We start from the raw sequence: 6,473 nt of genomic DNA on the forward strand, positions 1-6,473 counted from the left end.
TGCAAACAGTGCGTTCATGCGCGGTATCCCTTGTTTGTCTGTCCTGAAAGGTTACTGAGAGCAGGCCAATCATTGATGGTCATGAACAGCAACGCCTTTAGGTCAAATTCTTCCCCCATGTGCTCGTCCCACGCACGTACATCTGTTCCATTCCACAGTTGTAAGAGTTCTTCAACTAATGGCCTTAGGTACACATCAATGTCGTTGCCGGGTTGCTTAGGGCCTTGGATGAGCACTGGCATCATAATGAACTTCCGCTTCATGCACAACCAAGGAGGAAGGTTATACAAACATAGAGTCACAAGCCAGGTGCTATGGTTGCTGCTCTGCTCCCCAAAAGGATTAATGCCATCTGCGCTTAGACCAAACCATACGCTCCTTGCGTCATCTGCAAACTCCTTCCCGTACTTTCTTTCAATTTTTCTCCACTGCGACCCGTCAGCGGGTACTCTCAACTTTCTGTCCTTCTTACGGTCTTCTCTGTGCCATCGCATGGCCTTGGCATGCTCTTTGTTTTGGAACAAACGTTTCAACTGTGGTATTATAGGAGCATACCACATCACCTTGACAGGAATCTTCTTCCTGGGGCGCTCGCCCTCGACATCACCAGGGTCATCGCGGCTGATCTTATAGCGCAATGCACCACATACCGGGCAAGCGTTCAAATCCTCGTACTCACCGCGGTAGAGGATGCAATCATTAGGGCATGCATGTATCTTCTGCACCTCTAACCCTAGAGGGCAGACAACCTTCTTTGCTTCGTACGTACTCTCGGGCAATTCGTTGTCCTTTGGAAGCATATCCTTTATCATTACCAGCAACTTTCCAAATCCCTTGTCAGATACACCATTCTTTGCCTTCCACTGCAGCAATTCCAGTGTGGTGCCCAGCTTTTTCTTGTCACCTACGCAATTCGGGTACAACAATTTTTTGTGATCCTCTAACATGCGCTGCAACTTCTTCTTCTCCAAATCACTTGCGCAGTTTCTCTTTGCATCGGCAATGGCCCGACCTAGATCATCAACGGGCTCATCTGATGCCTCTTCTTCAGCTTCTTCCCGCATTGCCGGCTCAGCTTCTTCCCGCATTACCGGCTCAGCTTCTTCCCCCATTGTTGTATCATCGTATTCAGGGAACCCATGGCCAGGATAGCTGTCATCATCCTCTTCTTCTTCATTGTCTTCCATCATAACCCCTCTTTCTCCGTGCTTGGTCCAAACATTATAGTGGGGCATGAAACCGGACTTAAACAGGTGGACGTGAATGGTTCTTGACGTAGAGTAATTGTGACCATTCTTACAGCAAGCACATGGACAAGGCATAAAACCATCCGCCCGCTTGTTTGCCTCAGCCGCAAGCAGAAAAGTATGCACGCCCTCAACGAACTGGGGAGAGCATCGGTCATCGTACATCCATTGCCGGCTCATCTTCATTACACAACACCGAATAGGCCAAATTAATACAAGTTCATACATAAAGTTCATACAACACTTAAATGCAACAAACAAATAACTCTCTAGCTAAAGCATTTAAATGCAACAACAAATACGATCAAGATCACAACTAAGGTAACAATGGATCCAACAGCATAATGATACCAAGCCTCACTATCAATGGCATATTTTCTAATCTTTCTAATCTTCAAGCGCATTTTCTCCATCTTGATCTTGTGATCATCGACGACATCGGCAACATGCAACTCCAATTCCATCTTCTCCCCCTCAATTCTTTTCAATTTTTCTTTCAAGTACTCATTTTCTCTTTCAACTAAATTTAACCTCTCAACAATAGGGTCGGTTGGAATTTCCGGTTCACATACCTCCTAGAAAAAATTTCTATGTCAACTTGATGGGCATAATTTGTCATAAACACGAAATGCAACTAGTTTTAAAAGAGAATATATATACCACATCCGAATCATAACAAGGACGAGGGCCGACGGGGACGGATATCAAAACCATGGCACTATATGTATAACAAACAACGTACGGGTAAGATAATTATACGAGTAACTATATATCCAAATCACACAAACATCAATTTTTATATAAAATTTCATGAACAAGAGGCTCACCACAAGGTGGTGCCGGCGACAGGACGGTGCGGGCAATCGACGGTGGTTACGACGGAGATTTAGAAGGCACTAAGTAAACCACACCTACATATGCAAACTAAGTGTTATTTTTGACCTCAAATTGCATATAAATCAAATACTAGCACATATATATCCTCCAAAATTACTAAACTCACAAATTAATCACTATATAAAGCATTGCAAGAGCTAATCTAGCAATGAGAGATGAAAGGACAAAGTTGCTAACCTTTGTGATCATTTGAATGGATAGGGGCCTTCAAATCTTGACAAATTTTGGGCAAAATGTGTGATGAGCTCGAGAGGAAGAGGGGAAGAACAGAGAGGAGAGGGGAAAGGGGAAGAACAGAGCGAGCTCGGGTGGATGAAGGGTTTATGTAGGACGACCTTTAGTACCGGTTCGTGCCAAGAACCGGTACTAAAGGGGCTAGAGGGGCCCCAGTCTGACAACATCCTACCACCACTCTCATTAGTACCGGTTCGTGGCACGAACCGGTGCTAAAGGTTCGCCATGAACCGGTACTAATGAAAGCGGCCCGGCTAGCCGTTGGAACCGGCACTAATGTATACATTAGTGCTGGCTCAAATACAAACCGACACTAATGTGCTTCACGTTTGACCCTTTTTCTACTAGTGCTATGACTTTACTATGCTTAATGCTTGTCACTAGGGCCCGAGTGCCATGATTTCAGATATGAACCTATTATGTTTTCATCAATATATGAGTGTTCTTGATCCTATCTTGCAAGTCTATAGTCACCTATTATGTGTTATGATCCGTTAACCCCGAAGGGACAATAATCGGGATACTTAGCAGTGATGACCATAGTTTGAGGAGTACATGTATTCACTATGTGTTAATGCTTTGTTCCAGTTACCTATTAAAAGGAGGCCTTAATATCCCTTAGTTTCCGTAAGGACCCCGCTACCACGGGAGGGTAGGACAAAAGATGTCATGCAAGTTCTTTTCCATAAGCACGTATGACTTTGTTCGGAATACATGCCTACATTATATCAATGAACTGGAGCTAGTTCTGTGTCACCCTAGGTTATGACTATTACATGATGAACCGCATCCGGCATAATTCTCCATCACTGATCCATTGCCTACGAGCTTTTCATATATCGTTCTTCGCTTATTTACTTTTCTGTTGTTATTGCTATCATCACTACAAAATACCAAAAACATTACTTTTACTACTGTTACCTTTTGCTACCGTTACCACTACTATCATATTACTTTGCTAATAAATACTTTGCTGCAGATACTAAGTTTCCAGGTGTGGTTGGACTGACAACTCAGCTGCTAATACTTGAGAATATTCTTTGGCTCCCCTTGTGTCGAATCAATAAATTTGGGTTGAATACTCTACCCTTGAAAACTATTGCGATCCCCTATACTTGTGGGTTATCAGTGTTGTGCCTGGCAAGTCGGCATACCCAGTTGGAAAGATTGAACTAGAAGTAGCCTTTGGGGATGAATATGATTCCAGGGCTGAGAAGTTAACTTTTGAGGTGGTTAAGATCAAAAGCCCATATCATGCTTTGTTTGGACAGCCGGCTTACGCCAAGTTCATGGCTCGGCCATGTTATGTGTATCTGTAGCTCAAGATGCTGGGTTATAAAGGCACCATTACAGTACATGGAAGCCAGAAAATAGCCCTGGAGTGTGAAGAAGGAGATGCCACTTATGCTGAGTCTGTTTGTGCAACAGAGGAGTTAAAGTTTTATAAAGATAATGTTGACCCGGCAGACATGACGTCTTTAAGGAAGCCAACAATGGAGCATGAAGCGGTGTTGAAATTCAAGTCAGCTGACGACACCAACAAGGTTGATTTTGTGCCGGCGACTCATCCAAGTAGTTCATCATCAGTGCCAACTTGGATCCAAAATAGGAAAGCGCGCTCATCGAGTTCATCTGTGAGAACCGGGACATCTTTGCATGGAAACCTTCTGACATGCCGGGTGTCCCGAGAGAACTCCCTGAGCACACTCTTAATATTAATCTGAAGTTTAAGCTGGTCAGGCAGTTTCTCCGACGGTTTAACGAGGAAAGGCGCAAGGCCATTGGAGAAGAGGTGGCCGGGCTCTTGGCGGCCGGGTTCATCATAGAAGTCTTTCACCCAGAGTGGTTGGCTAACCCGGTGCTTGTACTCAAGAAGAACGGCACCTGGCGTATGTGTGTGGATTACACCGATTTGAACAAGGCTTGTCCGGCTGACCCTTTTGCTCTCCCTCGTATTGATCAGATCATTGATGCTACGGTGGGTTGTGAGCGTTTGAGTTTTCTGGATGCTTATTCAAGTTATCATCAGATCAAGATGGCAGTCAAGGACCAGGAGAAAACAGCTTTCATCACTCCGTTTGGAGCCTTCTGCTATGTGTCTATGCCTTTTGGGCTTAAGATTGCACAGGCGACTTATCAACGGTGTGTGCAGAATTGTCTTCACAATCAGATTGGGCGGAATGTTTTTCTTTACGTTGTTGTTTTTATGGATCTTTTGCTGTGTAAAAACATATATTTGTTATGCAAGTTTCCTGACTTGGGTCAGTCTACCATTTTAGGCGGTTGGATTAATATCCTACGTCTCCTAACCCTTCTTTCCTTCTTCCTCACCTCCTCTTCTTCCCCAACAGACCACCGCACGGGTCGTACGGATACTCCCCAACATGCGGTTGGATAAACATACTCTATGAACGAAAATTATGTGTCAGCGATAGGATGGCTGAGTTTGGTTTGTTCACATGCGACAACACGTGTCAGTGAGTGTGTGTTCCCTTGGTTGGGTTTGCGGCGTGCATGAGCGACTGTGTGAGGGTGCGGTGCGACCGCGGCGTGCAGGAGCGACCGTGTGAGGGTGCGGTGCGACCACGACAGCCGTGCGCAAGTATACCTCCTTCCCATTTTGAAAACTTTAGGCAAGATTGGCAAAAATGTGTGGCGAAGTTTGGCAATGCAAGGCCTAGACCCAAATAGGATAAGTACGTACGTACTAGGAGTACTAGTGTTAAAAAAGAAAGGCGGGGTTTTCCTTCACGGCATTTAATCGATACAAATCCTCGTTTCACATGTCAATTAATGCGTATTTTTTCTCCAAAGACCAAAGAGCTAACCATCTCACTCCTCATCACTTGATTAATGCAGCGCCATGCAAACCAACCTTCTCACTTCCGCATGCATGCAGGGGATATTAATGTCCTTGGTTGCTAACCCCATCAATTTTGCCTCGATTAGTGTTAGTGTCCTTTTGCAAATTGTAGTTCTGATATACTGGCCTTGTGTACAAAAAAATGGAGGTAGTAACTATATTTGACTTCCTTCCCCATTGCGGTGACGTCGACGATATCTTTTTTTGGTGGTTTGGCGAAGTGCGTTCGACGGAGAACACCATTGAGGGAGACCATGGTAAGTCGTTCGCAAGTGCCGCCTGCAAGCCGAGACAACCGCCTTATTTGCATCCAGGAAGTCCTTTACTAGTACTACTAGGAGTACTAGTGCGGTGAGATGGTTTCTCGAAGAAGACGATGGAGAAGCGGAGTCAGCGAAGAGTGAAATGATGGTTGCTTCGTCCGTGCTTTTGTGATTTGATGCCTCACTGCTTTGTGATTTGTGATAGAAGGGACAGGGGAGTAGACTCTGTGCTCTATACTGTAATGTATGCGTCCAAGCATGGGAGAAAGAGGAGAGACGTTGCATTTTCTATTCCTTCAATCAATCAATCAGGGAGCTTCGGTTCCATCTTTTTGGCTTTGGCACCACTGTCCACAATGGTTCCCATGATGCCAAAAGCTATTTTCGCATTTGGCTACACATTGTGGATGCCCTTAACCGTACCACTTGGTTTTGCTCCTGTGTGCTATCTATACAAATCTCAATTATATTGATCTAAAAAATTATAGAATCAAGATTAGTAAAAAGGAGGTGATTTTGCCGCGCGGATGGTGGGGGAGGTTTCTTATTTTCGGAGGACGTTGTCCTGGCGGTTTGCTAACATGCGGTCCCACGTGTCAGTGCTTTACCAAGCCGATCCGCGTCCCACATGAGGCAGAACAACGACAGAAGCAACACGTGGTTAAGATGAAGAAGATGAGGGAGAAGCAGATTCAGCAAGGAGTGAAATGATGGTTGCTTCGTCCCTCCAACTTAACTGCGGGAAAGGTGCAGCTTTGTGATTTGACGCCTCATTGCTCATTACTACGCCGGCACCATGACTGGGGTGCTTCACCCCGGCTGCTCTGCACTGTATTCTGGTATGGGACGTGGACCCGGTAGCTTGATGTCCCACATGTTGGCGAAAGGGACTAGAAGATTTATGAAAGTGAGTGCTCCACTCTTACGACAGAGGAATAGACGACACGACGGCCCAATGAACTGTCACTT

Source organism: Triticum urartu, chromosome 5 (genome assembly GCF_003073215.2).
Source record: "Triticum urartu cultivar G1812 chromosome 5, Tu2.1, whole genome shotgun sequence".
Classification (NCBI taxonomy): Eukaryota; Viridiplantae; Streptophyta; class Magnoliopsida; order Poales; family Poaceae; genus Triticum; species Triticum urartu.